Source organism: Eurypyga helias, unplaced genomic scaffold (assembly GCF_000690775.1).
Source record: "Eurypyga helias isolate BGI_N326 unplaced genomic scaffold, ASM69077v1 scaffold2540, whole genome shotgun sequence".
In the NCBI taxonomy this organism is placed as follows: domain Eukaryota; kingdom Metazoa; phylum Chordata; class Aves; order Eurypygiformes; family Eurypygidae; genus Eurypyga; species Eurypyga helias.
In genome coordinates, this window is record NW_010223622.1 from 46,651 (window position 1) to 67,768 (window position 21,118).

The 21,118-nt window shown below is 46.7% G+C and overlaps 1 protein-coding gene across 1 annotated transcript in view; it reads right to left on the reverse strand.

The window, feature by feature from the left end:
• Positions 1-21,118, reverse strand: part of LOC104505702 (rab GTPase-activating protein 1-like) — a 71,147-nt gene that overhangs the window by 36,238 nt on the left and 13,791 nt on the right. The gene's annotated exons all lie outside the window — the stretch shown is intronic.

Genomic DNA, 21,118 nt, shown 5'->3' on the forward strand with positions numbered 1-21,118 from the left:
CCCAAAAGGGGCCCTGCAGCTTCTACTGGTAACACAGGGTAGAACAGCCGTGCAGAACGCAGCGAAGGCTCCAAGCTCTCCCTTCAATAACAGTGAAGGCTCCAAGCTCTCCCTTCAATAAGCTCGCACCTCCACACATGAAATAAACCCAACTCACGCCACCGCAACTTTCCACAGCAGAAGGTTTGCAACACGAATCTGGGACTGGTTTGCTTTACACCAAGAAGTGATATCTCTCGTCCAGGAGTCCTAAACAGTGTAGCCGCCTTCCAAATTCCTCCTGACTTCCCAATTCATCTGTCGTAACTTCTGACACGGAGAAAAAGCAGCGCAAGGAAAAGGTTTGGAAAAATCATTAAAAATCAAGATTCTCAAAACCAGAAATGAAAATCTAGAAAATAACAAGTGATTTGAAGAAACAAACAAACAAAAAACAGGCCCAACGGAAGCTCCTTTCAGAAGGCAGGCAAGGTAGAACTCCTAAGCAAATCAGCACTTCTGCTTAGACTCATCCACTACATTTTTATCTTCTCTGGAAGCCTTTTGTTCTTCCTGGTGAAAAGTCATTCCTGCCTAGGAAACATAAATCATTGCAGACGTGGATTTGTCTCCAAAAAGAGTGTGTGCTGGACGCAGCAAACCTGGCAGAAATCTCCCGTTCGGGTTGCTGGTGGCATATGGTTATGCTCCTGCTTTCCACAAGGAACGGGGTCAGAGCACTTTGCTTTTCCTTTTCCCTCTTCCCCGTGCTCCCAGAGTATCTCTATCCAAGACACGGATATCTAAACAGCACCAGGTGCTATTTGCATCTGAATAGGAAACTTGAGCAACAGCTGTAGTACAGGATTAAAACCCCAACACCTCTTTCACTTAAATAGGGGGCGAAATGACATGTTATTGCTAGGAAACAGAGTTCTAATAGGCTTATGGAAAAGGAAAAATGCAGCACTTGAGGTTAAATCCTGGAGACTAAAGCCAATTCTGATCACGCTTAACCCTTGTGAGACAAGGAAACGCACCTACAGTGCCTTGTAAAAGTTTTTCTTCAAAGGCTTGCAAATTTTTTCCAGTTAATTCCCACGGTGGAAGCACTTCAGATTCCGGTCCCGAAGCTCCATCCAGCTCTCCGTGTCACCTGTACCAAACGGTACCTGCTACGCTAAATCCCGCGCAGGGCTCCCGAAGCGCCTCCAATGACCGCTTCCTCTCTGCTTTCGCGGCCTTGTGGGGTGGGTAGTGTTTCTCTTCCTTGCAGCCAGAGCGAAAAGGAGAAGGTTAAGAGCGGCTCCTCCGAGGCTGCTGACAAAGGTACCTGTTGTAAGAGGTAAAGCGAGTCCCTTCCCACAGCCCCTCCCGCCCCGCTGGCACCTGCTCGGAGGCTGCCGGCGGGGACTGGAGTAGGCGCAGGAGGGAGCGGGCGGTGCAACAACAAACATTCCCCTGTTAATGAGACACCAGTTCAATTCTGCAGCAAGGGCAGGAGGTGGAGAACGCAAATCAGGAGTGCCAGCAGCTGCAGCTCCTCAGGTCCCTTCCCAGATTTAGCCAACAGGCATTTCTGTTCATAATTATGCACCAGAGCCTATATACCCTTTTTTTTTTCCAGCTTAAACATAATGGTTGCAGTGATTTAACAACTCAACCTACACGCTACTGCTGTATTATTACCCGAATAATTCTTCTCCTATTTATCCTTGAGAGGGCTTGTAATTTTGGCAGGTTCTACCCAGCCATCACGAGAACTAATAGCTGATTTTTGATGTTGGCTAAATGCATATCTTTACTTTAAAAAGGATGTTTTTCAGCTGTTATTTCAAGCTAATGGAACTGAGCTGCCCACAGATCCCTATGAGCCTTCGTTTTACATCCACGTTAACGGCCTGTGCTGTGCTCTGAATCGCTGCAAAAAATGACAGCTATCAAGACAGTTAAACTGAATCTTCTGAATTAAACTGACTGAAGCAGCTATGTCCACCCAGACGTCGTGGCAGCATGCCCACACCAGGGGAGCTGGAAAGGAAGGGGAAGCAGAGATGCCCTTGGCCACCTCCTCAGACTGCACTACACCCTCCTCCCAGCGTTTCAACACAGAGCCTTTCCCCTCCCCGGGTTTCTGAGTGCTGAAGCGATGAGTATTCTACCAAAACCAATAAAAAACACATAGTGCAGCCTCATAGTTCTTTAAGTCAAATAATGTTTCTCTGTACAACGCCATCTCTACCTTGCAGCAGCCCTCCTCGAGGAGCAGAACGCAGTCCCCTCCACGACACGGTTTTTGAAAGCATACCTCCAAAGCAGGAATTTCTGGAGCAGCGGTTCAACCAAGCAGTCAGGATGACAGACGAGAGGCAGCAGGACAGGTGAGCTGCAGAAAACTGTTAACTAATTAAGGTAAGTAGCCCTAATTACAGTTGTTGGGATTTACATGCTGGTGGATGATAGAAGTGAATGGAAAATTCCTGAATTGAGCAAACCAGCTAGCTTAGCAAAGCAAAATCCTGCTCTCTCCCAAGATAAAGTCACTCTCACTCCACCCCCAGGAATGTCTTGCTGCTATCTGACAGGGATAGGATCTTCTGATAGACGGGAAAGCGTTACGTATGTGAGGTATGTGCAGCTTCTTGCTAAGCCTCCATTCCTGCCACCCTGTTTCTGAAACACAAAGGCGTTTTCTGCGATTCGCTTTTCATGTATTAATGAACCTGGGAAGATCACAGCAGTCTGCAGATAAGGAAACATAAACTCCTTTCAAAGCACTTGGAATGGCATTTGGCAGCTCAAGATAAGTTTATGGGGTTTTTTTTCCAGATAGGAATAAATAATGGTAGCATCACTCTCTTTTTCACAATTCCCTCACCCAGTAATGTCCTGTAAAACCTATTTCCAGCATGACCAGCAAGCGAAAGACACCTGGTTACAAGTAAACCCTGTGAATCCCAAAGCAGAGTGAGGTTCTACGGGTTGTCTGATCACCAGAGAACCACCTTCTGCCCGCAAGCTGTGGCCTGCAGTGCCACCGAGAGCCCCCCACAGACGTGGCTGCTGCCCTGGGGAGCTGGTCCTGGAACCCTCCGCCAAGCCGAACGCCTGCGCCGGAGCCAAAGGCCGGGAGCGGCTGCTGAGCTCGCTTCGAGCCGTTACCCACACGCTAAGTAAGGAGCAAAGCCTTCACTGCTGTGCTGGGGCTGCGATTTTATCCATAACCGGTCTGGTTTTAGGCCTCAGAAGGTAAATAACTTTAGACGTGGCTGAAGGCCACACCGGTGCTGGCAGGAGCACCCCACGCCAGTCAATAAAAGCAGCTGCCGGGCTCAGGCTGAGCTACAGTTCAGCAACTGCTTCTCCAAGTTTTATTATTTAAAATGTCAGATAGCCTGGCCTTTTTTTTTTTTTTCCCCAAGGAAGTGGGAGTATGCACCTGTGTTTCTCCTAAAATAATCCTCCAAATGTGTGGAACAATCTGGGCTTGATGTGCTTGAGCGCATGTACTTAGAGGGGTGAATCCTCCCAGTCTGCAGCTACACCACATTCTCCCGGTCTGAAAGCAGGCAAGACTGGAAACTCCTTTTCCCAGATTAAAGCCAGCAAAGCCGTTCCGCTGGCTCCTGGCGAACGCTCCCTCTCCCAGCAGCGCAGAGGTCAGCATGGCTGGAACGGCTGAGGCGCAGGCGCTCCCAACAGACCAGTGACGCTCCCCCTCAGTGTAGCCCACCGCAGGGAAAAGCTGAGGACTTCCGAGTCCTCGCGGTACGTTGCCAGCCCTGCCTCTTCAGTTATTGACTGCAAGCACGAGTAACAGCGGAGGGCACTACTGTTGCCCTGCTCTCCTCCAGCCTTATGGGAAATGCCAAAGCAAAGTCACTGCAAGAGCAGGAGGAACCCTTACAAACATCACTCGGTGCTTCTTTACGGATTGAAACTAAATTCCCCTCTCCCAGCCCCCCCAAATCAGCTGTGTGCCACGCAAAACGCTCGTCCTGCTCCCATGCAGCAACTGCTGCAGCATACGGATTTTCTTCCACAACGCTCCTAGATGACCTTTAACACTCATGAAAAGAAGGAAAACTATTTGTTAGCCTCACCCCTGCAACTACAAACGGTGGACAGGCAGGCCAGCTGACAGCTCCCCAACCTGCAGCATTTTTCAAAGCATGTTCTCAATTAATTCTGCCCTGTGCATTTGTTCTGTTTCTCAAAGAGATGGTTATGAATGCTTGCCATTTAAAGGGTGCAAATTTGCACTTCATTTCGGGTTTTACATTAACCTCAAACTACAGCCAAACATGAAGCTGCCTAAAACAAATCTGCCCCTTTTGATTTCTAAAAACCATACAAACCTGAAAAAGATTAAACAGCAGCGCAGCCGAGATGCCAGCCTACAGGTACGTACCCATTATCATTCCTCAGCTCAGTCCCTTCCAGAACACGTTGCAGACTTTTAAATTAACTCAGGACTCTCTCTGGGTTTTTAATGAATTAAGTTCACATTTTTCATTTATGTTTTCATATTTTTTTTTCATGCTGCTCCTTTCTAAGGGCACTAGAAGTTACTTCCTCTCTTCAGCTAAGTTCCCTTCAGATGTCAACTGTCTCGCCTCACGAGCTTCTTTCTTGCCTGCTGTAAATTCGCACTAGAGCTGGGGTGACTTTTTGCTTGTTGTGTTTTTCCAGGGCCAAAGGCAGCACAGGGCTCCAACCAGCCCCAGCTGCCGGGGCATGGCCCCACGGAAAGTTGTGGTGTGCCGACCCATGGAGGCAGTAGGGCAGAGGGAGAGGGGAGGAGCCGGGCATCCCTGAGCCGGTGCTGCGGCCACGTAAAAGGAATATTGAATCTTACCATCACGTAACGCACTGAGGTTTAAAACAGAGCTGAGGGCATGTCTTCCTTAGCCATCCTTTTAGCAAATGAGGGATTTTGGTTTTTCTGATTTGGAAAGGGAAGGGGTGGTATTGGTGAGCTCCATGACACGCAAACGGCTCCTCGTGCCATAATGCGCTCTGATGCACTGCAGGCATCGCTGCAGAAACTGGTCAGAAGGAAGGGACAGAAATCCCTAAACTTGGCTTAAAGCATAATGTCCTGAACAGCAGCAGGCTTCTGCCCCTGTTCCACCCTTCTCTTTGAGTACCCAGTTTTTACCCCCTCCCAGTTCAGCGACAGCAGACACCCCTAAACACCTCAACACCACAAGCTGAGGGAGGTGGCAGCAGTTCTGGAGCAGGGCCGTGTACTGGGACCTTCCTACCCCTGCCCCAAGGCCACCGACAGTCTCTCCTGAATCCATGCCCTCAGAGTGCAGGCACCACAGACAGGTCCCTCCGGCTGCTCAGGGCACAAACATTAACAATCTGTTTGCCACTGTAAATGTCTCTGATATATCTTCCCTGGGGCTGTTAATCCAACAACTGAATAATGTGTGCATGGCATTTAGACCATGCAAATGCCCTTGGGAGCAAAGTTCCGTAATAAACTGATGCTAACCCAACACCGCCTGTGAAATTGATTTTAAACTTCTTGAATTTATCACTTCAACTAGAATTTAAAAGGGAAAAAAAATGGGGTCAAGCATGTTTTTCAAGAAAATTAGCACAGAAGTCGCAGTACGAGTGGTTTGCGCTACAATGATTCATATGGATTTCTGGTCTGATTTCTGTATAGCTTGATTCAGGGGTTTCACCCTGAAACAAGTGAAATCCGTGAACTGAAATCCCAAGGGATTTCACCAAACAGCCCACAGGCTAATGCAAGCAGAGCCAAATTTTACCGAGCAAAAGCTTCACCAGAGGAACAGAACTAATTCAGGTTTCACACAAACAACAACCAAACAGCAAGTATATGTCTGTATTGCTGCCTTCACCCACGGTCTAGTGGCTTTCCACTCAGAGCAAACAAAAGATACTAGTGAACATCAAGTAGCACATTAAACAGTGACATCTGTCACATGAAGAGGTGCGGATTGGAGCCCAGGACATGGAGCTTCTCATTCTAAACCCACACCTGCCTTTCTCAGGGCTGATATACATGTTTCCATAATTAACTTTCCCTCCCCAGAGTCAGATTAGCAGTTCTTCTCTACCTCCCGGAGAAAGACTAATAATGGCAAAATGTATGAAAAATGCAAGACTGTAAGTGGTCTTCTTATTGTTGTTGCTGCTGTTCTGATGTTTGCCAAGTTTTCTTCTCCAGTGTTGCTGAATGCCTTACGAACTCGCTCAGCTGCACAGGGAGGTGGGACCCTGCGGAGAGCGCAGCGAGGTGTTCACCTGGAAGACGGGTCTGAATTTAGTACTGCCAGTCACCTTGCACCTGACCTTTAGCCTGAAGTAAGAAAAAAAGGAGAAAGAACGAAAGGCTGGAGAGCCAGGCACTATGAGAAATTCTTGTAGTTAAATAAAAGAAAGAAAGGCAGGACCACAGCACATCCTCTGTCCACCAAAACCTCTGGAGCTGGGCAGGCACAAACCCACCGTAACATGCTCTGCTCTGCACCCCCGCAAAGTCCAGCTGGGGCAACGTTTTCCACATGGACCCCCTGATGGAAGGCTAATGGAAAAGGTGTGACATTTCCGTGTGTAAAGAGCACAGCAGCAATGGCATATTCCCCAAACGAAAACTAAATCTGCAGTATAGTTGCTTGGGAGATGAGAGGAAGAGTCATGAAGACTGAAGTGGTGCGGGTCAGGAAATGGCACGTGTGCAGCTGAACTGGACTGAACTAGACAGACTGGTCCCGGTATCTGGGCGGCTGAGGTACAGAAGTCGGTGGTTTGACTGTGATATGCAGTCTAGACTGAGGCACACTGAAGGGCTCTGAAATGAGATTATTTCATGCATTATACATTAAAAGTACAAACTACTGATACTCTCTGAGAGCAGCACGTCCCACAGTGCTGGAGTTAAAAATGCAAGCGTTAACTTGGAGGTCAGAGGACTGAACGTAGCCAAAAATGTCCAGAGCACAGCACGTGGTAGTGTATCTTTATACCAAAGATGAGTAACGGGATCTGATACAGAAAGCGCTTGACATGAGATCCATTTGCTGGGAAGGATGGAAGGCATCCCTCCTGAGGTCACTGCTCCCCTGGACAAATTTCTCTGGAATTTGTACAGGTCAACTCCAGAAGAAGAAAGCAGCTCAGGAGCGTGCACGCTGATCCGCCGTATAAGACTTCCAGCAGCATCCACTAATCTAAGCTTTACATTATCCTTTGCTGCTAAATCCCTGTTTATCACCTTACAGTACAGTGAAAGGGAAATTCTGTTCTCTGAAGATGATTTGGAGACAAGCTATTTCAGTGCTTAACCGTGCTGATGTAGTCTCCTACTGTGAAAATCTGCATCAACGCTTAATGCTTCCACATACCACAATGAGAAAAGCTTATGTATTTACATATGATTTAAAGATTAACCTGCCTTGATTTGACTGCTAATAAGCTTATTTGAAGGGCTCAAATGGTATGTATGGAGGGGGAGAGAAGGCAGGTTCTTACACATGTTATCCAAGAGCTCTCCATGTGATAATGAGGTATTTCTTCAGACAGCAGAGACCTGACATATTTCTCCTACTCTTCTACCCTCCCCATTCTGCCTTTATTTAAAATCTGGACTACAGGTCTTGCATTAGTGCTACTATTATATCTATGCAACGAAAATAAATGAGACATTTCTTCCCCCCAGCAGTCAGGAATCGTTCCAGCTTAGCACAGATGTCCACGGGGCAAGAGAACATTTTCTCCTCGTATCCATGTGCTCAGGCTGGGCATAGTGTACTGCTCAAGCTGAGGTCAGCGTTTCTGCCATGCGTGCAAGGGCTGTGCTCCCCTGGAAGCTCCCTCCCTCCCAGCACTCCTGTTGACTCCCCTCAACATCCAAATAAAGGGCTGTATTTAGAGAGAAAATTAAGCCGTAACTTCTAATCTGGCCTTGATTTTTAACAAGCCTTTTATATAGGGGAAGTGCTTAAGCAAAATTCCTTCGGCAAGGAATGCAAGGGAAGCACCTGGAATGAATGAGAGCTAATTTTTGCTTAATTCAAAAAAAACCCAACCAACTCCACAACAGCAAACAAAGAAAACCAGAGGATGCAATAAAATTTAGGATGTTTGTTTGCAAAAAGAAGTTTTAAAAAGGAGATTTCTACCATAAAATTCCTCACTGTATTTCCAAATCACACTTTTTATATGATGAATGTGGTTATTTTCCCTGTTCAGAAAGTCAATCCCCTGAACAAAACAGGAAAAGCGTGCAGAAAGTGGTACAGAACCAGGGAAAAGTAAGAGAGAGCATTCTTTGGCTTTCCTGGGTTCTGGCTAGGAAGGCAGATAAGGCAGCAGTCTCAGCCCACCGGCCATGGGTATTCAGAGGGACACCACCTCTCACATTCCAACCCCGAGTTTGGTTCACAGCGCAGATGAACAGGGGGGCAGTCTGTGTCTGCACCCTTCGCTCATCTGGAGGCTGCAGAACAAACCCCAGGGGACCGTTCTTTTCCCTAAAACACCACCGCAGCATTTAGTCTGATGGTGCAAAGAGGATGCTGATCTGAAAATGAAGGAAAGGAAACAAATTTAAAGTAAACTAATAACTAACATGAGGAAAAAAAACCCTATATTGCTGTCTCCATGTGGACATTACATCTAATGTAAATCCAGGTGTTCTATGTAACATTTGGAAGGTTATAGATGTCTTTCTCTGCTGCATTTGTGGGAGAGTAACTCAGTTTCTATTTACTCTTTAAAACTAATTACTCTCCAAAACTGATTTCTCCCTAAAAGTGGTGAGGGATTCGATCACCTTTCTCAGCCGTATGACGGGCGACTTGCGGAACGCCACACCGCTTTTGTTCTTCTCTAGACACAGCTCGCTCCAGACCTTTGCAGTAACCTGCAGAACTAAATACGGACCCAGCAGCACGCCTGGGACTGGAGGAGTTGCCTGGGGACTGGTAATTGCTTTAGCAGTACATTAACGGGGCTCCCCCCGGTTTTAAGGGGAGCGAAACGGCTGAGGCCCACTGGTGGTTCTGGGGCATACCCCTGCGTGGCAAGCATGGGCATTACCGAGCCCGACGGTATCTCTGCTGAACAGCCCTGGGGAAAAGGTAAAACCGAACGGATAGTTTCCTTAACACTACTTCAGACTCTGAAATTGAGAAAGACCAGAAACATGGGAGTCAGACTGTTCTCTCTCATAAGGGAGTACCACGGCAGCAAGAGAAATAGCTCACTGTGAGCTAAAGACGGAGCGCCCGCCCTACCTCGGGGCCTCCGCGCTTTCGGCCATCTGTCAGCAGCGGTACCCTGCGGACGGCCACGTTGTCTTGTCAGGCCATATACTGCGTTACCCTCACCCGTGAGCAGACACAGCCACAGGGCAGCGACGTCTCCTTTATCAGCCTGGGTGTAACTTAACCTGTCTTGGCACTCCAGCCCCCACCCTACGTTTTCCCAGAGCTCTGAAAGTTCAAGAGCGAAAGTACATCAGGTGGGAAGAGCCACCCGAAAGGCAGCGATCCCCACCCACACTAGCCACCTGCCTGCCTCTGGGTGTCATTCAGGGTGTTAGTCATCACCTTCTGCTCCCTAAACACCCAACATCTTCCCGTATCCTTTTCTTCCTATCTTCAATTAATGAAATTACCATCTGTTGACTCAATCTGGTTTAAAAGTACCTGAAACAACTTCTCAGGGCTGTAACCATTATTCCTGGGCATCTGTGCTGGTTCTAAGCCCCCTGGCTTTGGTTCACAGCTCAGCCCAGAGAATACCTGAGATAACTGAAATAATTGCCCACGCACCGAGCACATTTCTGAGCTCCGTGTGAGTAACAGCCCCAAAACCTACACGCTAACAAAAATAGCACAGCTGGGCTTGTGAAACCTCAACTGTGTTTTAAAAATGCAGAGAGCTGCGGGTCTGCAAAGGTTTGATGATCAGCACGTCTCTGCATGTACATAAGAAGTGGACGTCTGTCGTGGTTTAACCCCGGCTAGCAACCGCGTACCACACAGCCGCTCGCTCACCTCCCCCTCCTCCGGTGGAGGAGAAGCAGAGGAAAAGACAAGGAAGCTCGTGGATTGAGATAAGAAAAAATTAAAAATGGAACACAAATGAGTATTACAGTAATGCTAATAATAACATGTAAGGAAAATAATATGATACAATTGCTCACCACCCGCCGAACGATACGCAGGTCCTGAGTAGCGAGTGTCAGAGCTGGAGCCCGAGAGCAATGGCAGCAGAGTCCGAGCCCCGTCAGCGACAGCACAACTGGGAAAGCCAACCGCCCACCAACTCACTAACGAGCTAAACGAACAAGCCAGCTACAGCTTGTTTTCTATCTGTTTGTTCCAAATAACTCTCTACAGGATTCATCCTCCTCTTCTTCAAGCTACAGTATTGTGGTGGAGAAAAGGTACAAAATACTGGAGCTCGTGAGAGCATCTCAGCTGTTTCTGGAGCATTTACTGAAGAGCGTGGCCGTTCCCTCACCAGTTCCCACCGCACTCCAGCACTGATGCGGATGTGACCAGAGCTCCCACAACAAACAGCCAGGCTCTGCTGTGGTAGATACACTCGGTGCTTTCCTGGTTGTGAGAAGTGATTCAAATCAGCTTTTTGCTTGGCAAGGAGATTCTCTGGGCGACACACAGCATCTTTTAGGTTGGAAAAGACAATTAAGATTATCAAGTCCAATCACTTCCACCTTACCTCATTTTGGGAGCACATCTAGAAAAAATGGCATGCTAACAGCTTCCTTATACTTCTGCCACCCTCCTCTATCCCCGTGCAGCCACTAGAAACGCTCTAGCAGCTTATCTACACATCAAATACTCCATCAGCAACCTGCTCCTCTCCTCGAGACAACTTAAGGCCAATCTGTGCCCTGGCCGAGATCCCAACCCCACCCCACAAAAATGCCGTTCTTCCTGCAGAACTGCCTCCACATCAGGGCTTTTCCCAGCGCTGCTGGGCAGATGAAAGGTATCCGTCTCTTCCCTCTTTGCCGATCTAGTTGGGCTACAAGCAGCCTGCAACGTGGATACAACTGAAGTTACAGCAGCCAGACATGAAGTAAGCAGAAAAATGGCTCAAAGCCATCTTTGTTCTGACCCTTTCCATCAAGGACTGGGGGGACCACACAGAATCTCAGCTGCTACCTCACACCGGGTACAGCTACGCCTTTAAAATACACTTTCAGTGAACTCCTGGATGCCACCCCAGCTTGACAAACATCATGAAAATTTTGCTCAGCTGATGAGCAGGAAAACCAGTAAAAATATGGCAGAGGGTGGTGTTGGAGAGAAGACAAACAGCTGTGCAAGTAAAGGCACCCTGCTGCACGTCGGAGGCTTACGGCTCTGCTTCTGCGCTCTGGAAGAAATCGGTTTAGCTACATAAATAAAGAAGATGTGTAAGTAAATAAGTAAGAATAAGGGTGGGCTGCAGGAAAGCAGCTAGACCGGCCCCTTCAGTATTTTGGAGGTTGCTTAGCAACAGGCTGGTTGCCGCAGGCCTAAAGTAGCATGAAATTAGCAGCTTTTCGGCAAAAGACAAATTGAATGTAAAACCGGGGAGGTGGCCTTCGAGTGGCAGCAAGGAGAAAAGCACTAACTGGTGAATCTGATCCGGTGGGCATCTTTTGGGAGGGTTTCCTGAGTGCAGGGATCTGTAATTACTGCAGCCAAGGGGCTTCGTCCTGCCTGGGTACTGATAAATTCCAGAGCGTGCCTGGTAAGTTAATAATTCAATCTTGATTAAAATGATGTCCGTTACAGTCACCTCATGGGTTAATTGCTTATTAGCGACCTTAAATAGGTCAAACCACATCAGATCAGACTGCCCTTACTCTATTAGTGCCAGTTGATTATACACCACGTTTCCAGGTGCAGAGTTACATATTTCCCCACCATTTCAGGTCTGGGTGATCTCTGTGTTCTCTCGACTTTCCCTTTGGGAATATGGTCCCTGAGAATCCTTCAAATAACTGAATCTCAACAGCATAGATCCACTTGTTCTGCCCAAATGATTCCTCTAAATCATATTGCTTCTCTAGCCTTCTGGAACAATCCTGCGTGGACACGGAGAACCAGTATACAGAGAGCAGCTATTAGAGAGAACTGAGCAACGATAACAGCAAGAATAAGGTGCGTACACAGTTCATGGAAGACTTAAACAGACGTTTTGAATGAAAGATGTTTCTGGGTCACTTAATCTGAGGCCAGATTGTAGCAGTTAATGGTTTTCCACTGCTAAGTGTGTGTGAAGCTGATCCCCGGCAGCAAGACACAACTAAGGACCCTTATGGCACACAATCCATCGGAACGTGGTGTAGGACGGCGGTTGGGTCAGGAGAGATGTTAAGTGGCTTCTCCAGGCATTAAAGGGGAGGAGGAAAAGGAAAACACAGTGGCCCTTTCAAATGCTTTTTACCCACACTCAGAGCAGTGATAACTTATTTTACTCCTTATTTACAGAGTAGCTTCTGTTTGTGTGGCACTTCAGCATGACCCACCCGTGGGCCTATGCATGACTGTAATTTGCTTGGACCAGGGGAACTTCTCACCTGCATTTCATCCTCCTCAGTGCCCCAACACAGCACCTGTTTGTTCCTGTGACTGGCGGGGAGTGTAGCCAAGCCATCACCAGTTCCGTAGGCAGTAAATCACATATTGTAGAGCAGATTGGCTTTTTTCAATCCTCATAATTTTCAGCACTTCTGGGCCCTTGGGGGCTGCACACAGAGATGTCTTTGGCAGTGTTTTGTTTTCCTATTTGTCTGTGGTAGAAAAGCAGGCAACCCAGGCTCAGTGATGTGGCAGGCGATTAGGCGAGATTCCCTCCATTTCCTTAATGAGTCTATTAAGTGAATCTATCAAAGGTGTAACTACCAGTCTCAAAGGAAAGAAAGACAGAGATAAGTGACTACCCTGAGATAATCCCAGTACATATACACAAGAAAACAACCATAGGCTACAACAGTTAATTGGGAACAATGTGATCAAGTTGCTGGAGAAGTACACTGACCTAAACCACCTTGACACCTGTTCTTTCTGCATGGCCAGAATTAGCTGTGCCTTCGCATGCAGCTTCACCTCTGCTTCAGCTTATCCTCCTCTGAACACGATAAAATCCAACTTCACGGAGCTGCTGTGATGCATTCATCTCTGGGATATTTGGAGAGTCAAGTGTCTGGTGAAACTGTTAGTGCTCCCTGAACCTGAACTTGTTTTGGATCACAAGAACCAAAGACTCTATCAAAACTTAAAAGAAATCTTATTCTCCAGTTCCCTAAATGAGGCTCTGCAGATGTACAAACCAGAGATGTCCCCAGAGAGATTAAAAACTGCTGCTATATTAATACAAATATATCAGTTACTGGGCATACACAGCAATTGGCTCCCATCACTTCCCCCCCACCCCTGATTTTATTGAAAAGGTTAACTGTGACCCACTACTGCTCATTTTCCAGTGCTCAGCCCCATGCTACAGGGGTGGTATTGCTTGTGGGGCTGGTAGCTGCGTTCATCGCCTGTTAAAAGCTGGCTTACCAAGGGCATACACTTGCATGTGCAAAGCAGAAGGCCCTCGCCCTGGTACCAGCAGCACCAGCAGCACAGGCCAGAGCGGGATGAGCACAGCAGCCCTTCCCTTCCCCTTCCAGGGGCAGCTGCTTAGCTGTGACTAGAACCGAGCACAGAAGTAGAGCCAGGGGAAGTCTGAAGTACTGTAATACCAGGGAGAAGAGCTTTAGTAAGTGAAGGTGAAGACAAGCCTGAATCTTGCGATCTGATTGTGTATGAAGAGCAAAAAATGGGAAGGGGGAAGAGCAAATAGCATTAGCAATGCTGAGGAGCTTGAAAGAGAAGATATTAAAACACACGCTTACTTCTCTTGAAAAAGCACTCTCTGTCAACTGTCATGGTTTCCAAACTTTCAGAATTTAATTACCTAGAATCACAGAACAGTTTGGGTTGGAAGGGACCTTAAAGATCATCTAGTGCCACCCCCCCTGCCATGGGCAGGGACCCCTTCCACTAGGGCAGGTTGCTCAAAGCCTCATCCAGCCTGGCCTTGAACACTTCCAGGGATGGGGCATCCACAGCTTCTCTGGGAAACCTGTTCCAGTGCCTCACCACCCTCTGCTGGAAGAATTTCTTCCTGATATCCAATCTAAATCTCCCCACTTTCTATTTAAACTCATTCCCCCTTGTCCTGTCACTACAGGCCCTTGTAAAAAGTCCCCCCCAGCTTCCTTGTAGCCCCTTCAGGTACTGGAAGGTGCTAGAAGGTCTCCCTGGAGCCTTCTCTTCTCCAGGCTGAACAAGCCCAACTCTCCCAGCCTGTCCCCATAGCAGAGGTGCTCCAGCCCTCGGAGCATCTCAGTGGCCTCCTCTGGACTCACCCCAATGCATCTATATCCTTCTGATGTTGAGGGCTCCACAGCTGGATGCAGCACTCCAGGTGGGGTCTCACAAGAGCAGAGTACAGGGGGAAAATCCCCTCCCTTGACCTGCTAGCCACACTTCTCCTGATGCAGGACAGGATACGGTTGTAATTACTTCCTATTTGGACTGCATCACAAAAATAAGAGCTCAATACCTTCCCACATTACAGGCTGCTGTATGTTCTGTACACTCCGGTAGCAGCCAAGTCTCCTTTTCTGATGTCAACAGATCTACCTTCAGAATAAAATGCTGCTTTAGGCCCGTTAGTGTAGTATAAGGCATATTAGAATGTTAAAAGCTATCACTACTTATCCTTCCGAGACAGGTCCCAGAGTACAGATGTCTTTATCCTCTTGCTAATCCTTACAATTCTCTGTTTATCATAAAAGCAACAAAAAAACCCCAAATACCAGCCACCTGTAACCTTTTGACAGGTGCTTGCTCTACACATGCCCCATCATTGCATAAGGACGTGTGAAAGACCTTGTACCAGAGACTTGAAAACCTTTCTCAGGTTTTTTCACCTTTCCCCTGTCCCTAAATTCCCATGACGCTACGTAACCCTGTGTAACGTTCCTGTACGATGGATCTAAGATTGAAAATCCACAAGGCAAGTAGTTCCCTTGTTTAAACGGGTAGCCTGTAAACAATGCTTGTGACAACATCTTTCCATGAGACGTTGTTGCTGCCATTTTGTGGCTGTTACAATAAATATGAAGGAAAATAAAGCAGGACTCTGCTGTTCCCAGGGAGCGAGGGTTCCCAACGAGCCCCTGTGTGAGCTCTGAGCCCAGTGCTGGAGCTATACATGTGCAGCTCGTTTCCTGCTTGCTTCAGCCATCAGGGCCTCAGCCTGGGTCTGGAGGAGAAGCTGCCTATGGAGAGAGTTTGAGAGCGAGCACAACACAAGATGGACTCCGGTACAGCCCCCAACCACCCATCCTCCTAATTCCCCCTCAGCAGCCAGTGCTGAGCCTGTGATGAGCCCTTTTGCTTCTGGCTGGGAGTTCCTCTGCTGTCAGAGAGCAAGAGGAGGAGGTTTCCAAGAGTTACCAGGTCCAGGCAGCGCCTCCTTCCCCTCTGACCAGGCATGTCTTTGTCAAGTCCTGAAGTGCCTGGGTTCCTCATGCCGGCTGGAGAAGATGGCAGAGCAAAATCTCGGGGCAGAGCAAAAACCACGTTGCAAACACAGGTGCCCTTGGGCCAGAGAGTCGCTGCCTTTGCAAGAACCCCTTGTCCAAACATCCTGCTCAGAAACACAGTCCCAAGCAAGGTGCTGCTTTCTCACCCCATGTCCTTCCTCCTCAGAAAGGAGCAAACCCTGCTGCAAGCTGGACATAGAGGAGGAAAACAAATTAAGTGCTCCTGGAGGAAGTTCATCACAACATAAACCTAAGTTTCACTTTGTGTTAGAAGAGAATCATGGGCCAAATTTGCCTCTGAGCTTCCTGCTGCTATTAAAAGCAACAGGATTTGTGTCTCTGCAGGCCTATGGGAGTGTGAGGGTCTGGATGAGCTGCTGTAATGAAGAAAACTCCGTGCTGGGATCTATTTTCTGCAGGCCCTGAATTGTAGCTCCTTCCAGCGTGAGAGCCCCCTTTCATTTCTACCTCACCAAGAAAGAAACTCCACTTTGGTTTTCAGGACTATTTAAAATTTGACAGTGAATCAACAGCCACGAGGTGATGATTGTCTTTTTCTCTTGTTTCTGGCAGGTCAGGTAGGTTGCAAAGTCATCAAAACCAACAGCTTGACAGTACATTTTTCATGCGTCACTGACGGCGGTAAAAGAGCCCAAAGTCGGGCAAGTGGTTTATCAGGCGGCGCAGAGAATGGTACAGAACACAGCAGCTTGCAACAGGCTGCCTTCGGGAGAGCGGGAGCAAGCAGAGCCAAGCATTCTCGTTAGGCAGTCAGGAAGCAAAGCCCTGATCCATTTCCGATTCCTTCCACTGCTCTGGACTAGCTGAAGTATAATCAATATTCCCTACTGCATAAAGACGGAGCATCCCAGGTGGCACAATCGGGTGGCTTACTCAGATCGCGAAATTGCTCCTCATGAGGATGCAGATAAGGTCACTGATCCTGTGCTCTACACTATGGGGTAACAAAAGGATTTCTGAGATTAGGCAAGAGCTGCTCAGATAATCACTTCACCTGCTAGGGACTTCAGCTATAGTTTTTTTTCCCCGGAGGTCAAGGCCTTAACCTCTGAGCCTCTCCAAGCTACGTCACCCTCAGCGTATCTACGTTAGTGTAAATACACTGGTGGTTCTTGTTTGGTAGAGGCGTGATGCGGATCCCCTCCAGGCTGGCGCAACGCACAGATGCAGCTGGGCTGAGATCTGCTGCAGCTGAACACTGCAGCGCCGCTGTCACAGTAACTGGGTGCTGACCCCACACGCCGTCTGCGGGCCTGAGCTGGGCACGCACACTCCATCTGGGCACGCACCTCCGGATGCAAGAGATTATTTACTAGGCCGATGAATTACTTGGGGATGAGATTTTGGTTTTTTCATGGCTTTTGACTAATTTCACTTGCAGAATCAAATTTTTGCTATGAATTATTGTCAAGGAAATTGCATTAATTCATAGCAAAGGAGGTTGAAAGAACAATTAACAGATACAGTAACGCAATGAGGATTCGACCTTCATCTGCAGCTTGAACAACGGATTAGAAAAGAGAGAAACACGGCCAAGGCTTTGCAGTGAACAGACCCACAATAATCACAGAATCAGTCACCAATACGCTTTTGAACTTTTTTCCTATGCTTCGTTACTTTTGTTGCAGGGATAAGGAACGTGGGGAAGCGAGAGCAAAGAGGAGAAGGAACCTGGCATCCCTCCCCGGCTTCCAGAACTCCTCAGAACGCCTGTGTGGCTGCGGGGACGCGTCGGAAACAGCGATGGGTGTAACAGGAATGAACTTCTGCAGATGGAGGCTGGCTGATGGGGCACAGGGCTGACACCTCTCTGCACAGGTGTTCACAGCACTGCATGGAAAATACTCATTTACAGAGGAATTATTCCAGACTTAAACAATATGAAACAGCCAAACACCACAACACTACTTAAAAATTTGGGAAAGAGTAAACCAGCACATTCTCATTCTTAAAATGAAACACCTCTACAAATGGGGATAATACACTAGATGTCTCTCTATAGCACTTTAATTGGCTTCTCCAAAGCCTCTAGCATACAGCTCTTCACCTCCATTTACCAGCCTGATGTAATTTGTTTATGCCCAAACACAAACAATTAAAACAATATAAACACTTTAACCCTATGTTTACTACACCACTTACTCTCCACAAGAGGAAAAAGGCTACATTATGTTAAAAATAAAACCAATCAGCTGCAGGAAACCAGAGAATCCTGAAGCAAAGCAAGAAGGAGATCCTATAAATGTGAATATTGCCCTTATGAAGCCCCCAGCTAAACTACTCCACGGCTACCTATTGCTTAGGTAACAGCCAAGTAACCATGCACTGAATTTAACTTCAAACACTGTCAATAACGGCAAAACAAAGGCCTGGGGTTTGTAATGGGAAGTTATTAATAGGGACTTCAGCTCTGAAAGCCACTGTCACTGCAGAGCTCTGCATTTACAAAATGCATTGGGCCATCTTTCTATATTTAGTTTTGTTTGTTCGCTTATTTTTGAAGCAGAGAAATTTAACTGCAGGTGCCTGAGCAATCAAATGCTCACAAAAATGTGTATAGACACTGTCCTCAGTGTCTTGTCTTTTTATATGTGAAACCTCTGGGGGAAAAAAGGGAACACTGTTTGGTTTTGCCTTTTTTTCTTTTTCCCCCCGATTATTTTTAAAAGTTTAGCTGTAGGTCTCCGTATAGCACTGTGCTTCAGAATTTGTCACTTCATTTCATTTGTAAAAAAAAAAAAAAGAAAGGGTCCCAACTGTTCTCTGCTCTACACTGAGAATGGGTCACTGGCTTTTTCCTCAAGCCACTGCATGCAATAGCCGTTGGCTCCGGCTCAGCTGAGCTTTCTGCAAGAGTCATGATCTGTTTCCAACGACTTAAGCTTTAGATTCTGTAACACCTGCAGAAACAACACAACCAAAGCATTTCTGAGAAAGGCTCACATCAGAAAGGCTGATCAAGTATCACAGGAGGCAGCTTGAAATTTTTGGCCCAAATGCAATCTCTTCCAAATGCATGTATTCTAAGACCTCTCGGCTTAGAAATAAAAGGTAATTCTGTGTGTGTGCACGGAACTCTCAGGAGACAGGGCTGTAGACACAGGGTTGCAGCATCTTGGCTGCAGGATCTTTTGTATGTGAAGAAATAGATTTCCTCTGAATTATCACTATGCTGCTTACTGCTGCGATGCTACCTGCTCCCCCAGATCCGACTGCTTGAAAGAGGTCCAAGGAAAGCAGAGATGAAATTTAACCTGCAGAGGGATTTCTCCATCTTAAGCCTCACAGTTTTGTTGATGCTGAAGACACTATCAAGGAGCACATCTCGGCCATTGTAAACGTGGGGCACAGAGCTCATTTCTAGGCATTTCTGCAGCTACACTTGTACCTGCCTGTCTTTCTGCACAAAATGTGAGTGTCTGTGGTTGTGTTCCTTTTCATTATGGTTGTAAGTGCTGATCCTGGGTTATATTTATTTTTTCTCTACAGCCTCTTCTGCATCACAGAAGCATCTTTGAAAAGGAAAGCATCCTACAGTGAACAAGAGGCACTGAGACCTGCTGGGGGCATCACCACAGTCTTTTTCTATATTCAAACTCTAGGCATCCATCAGTAAATCAGTTACAAGTTACCGCGTTCGTTTCCTTCAGAGGAAGAGAGTTCAGACTTTCCCTTCCAAAGAACAACAAAGATGATGATTACGCTGAGGATGGTAACTCTGCTACCACTTGGCTTACAGATCACTGGAGGCAGGAAGCTTGTGACAGAACATGGTAACGTGTCACCTGATAGGATGTTAGTCCTGCAGCCACCCTGCATCTGGGATTCAAGTGTGTCCAATTCAGCTTGGGAAACACTTTCACTTGCTCTTTCTCATAGAGCAGAGTTACTTTAGATAAACTGTGGCAGCGATGGCGGAAGACAGAGCTGTCAAACAGTGTGACTCCCTGCCACCTTCATCTATTGCTCTTCGTACTGTTTTCAGAATCAAGGATGGAAAGGAGCTGTTATTCACCCAGAAGGAAAGAGCTTAGGCCAAAGGACCTTCTGAGTACACTTTCCTTTCCTGAACTGGAAAACATCTGTCATCCTGGAAACAGTTTTGAGATGTCACCCTCACCTTCCTGCATTCAACCACTAATCCTTTGGGCAAATGTCTTCATGATACACGCGGCAATAGAATTGCTGGGGATACAGACAATGAGTATTTCTAGCCACTTTCCCACCTCAAACCTTCACAGTTATTTAAAGATCCTTACCTTCAACACTATCCTTGTTGATGCCATTACTCACAGAACCACAAGTACATATGTCAACAAACAAAGACCACAAGGACACCAAAATATTTGTAGTCAGGTTGCAAAGCTACTGGTTAAAACATGATTATATTTAATTATTAGTAATACAATCATATTCCTTCCCTGTTGATAAAATGAACAATATACCTGCTCTTCATTTACAATGCCAACTCAGTGCAAATGGAAAAACCCAAACCAAAACCAATCAACTGAGCAGTTTTACTAATGTTTAAACACTATGAAAATACAACGTCACTACTTGGCAACATGTCTACTCTCTGGAAAGCCAGCTGTGCAGAGTTCATGTAAAAAAAGTACTTCATAGCCGAAACTGTTTCTTTAAACGCATGACACTTGCTGTGTTGTTAACCCTTATCACAACAACCAAGATCACAATAATACCTGACGTCCAATTCTACTGCAGGAATCACTTTCATCTGATTTTCAGGTGGCAGTTCATGGCACTGGGTTATACCACAAAGCCAAGCAGAAAGAAAGAAGCTGAAGCTGAAAACAGAGCTGGCATTAAAAAACACGACCCTCCTTACAACGACAACCGGATCCTGCTCCTTGGAGATAATGGCGCAGACACGGTAGGTGGAATTGATCATTGGCTTTTAATAAGAAATCCCATACCAGCATTGCAGGGTTTTCTATAGATCTAAACACAATTATTTTCAATTTGCTTTGGCCTTTTCTTGAGGAATTGATAAAAGAGCAATTTTTTTCCTGGCCTTTGTATTGGAGGATTAATTAAATACATCACAGGTAGAACCAAAAGAATAAAAGGCTTGTGCAGTTTCAGGGCTGTTCTGCAGTTATCTTCTTTGCTTTTCTGTTGGATTTGTGTTGTCCTATCACCTCTTGTAAAAGCAAAAATCCCGAGGTATCTAGACAAATATGCACATGTACATATGAACACAAAGAGAGAGAATGTCTGTTGTGGTTTAAACTGTCAGCAACTACGCACCACACAGCCGCTCACTCACCTCCCCACTCCTTATCGGAGGAAAAAGGTAAGAAAACTTGTGAGTTGAGAGAAGTTGTTTAATAATTAAAAATAAATGAAATAAAATAATACTAATAGTACTAATGCTAATGATGTCATGAAAAGGAAAACAACATTAAAAAAAAAAAAAAGATACAACTGCTCACCACCTGCCAACTGACACCAGCCAGTCCCTGAGCCATGATCCCCCCAGCCAACTCC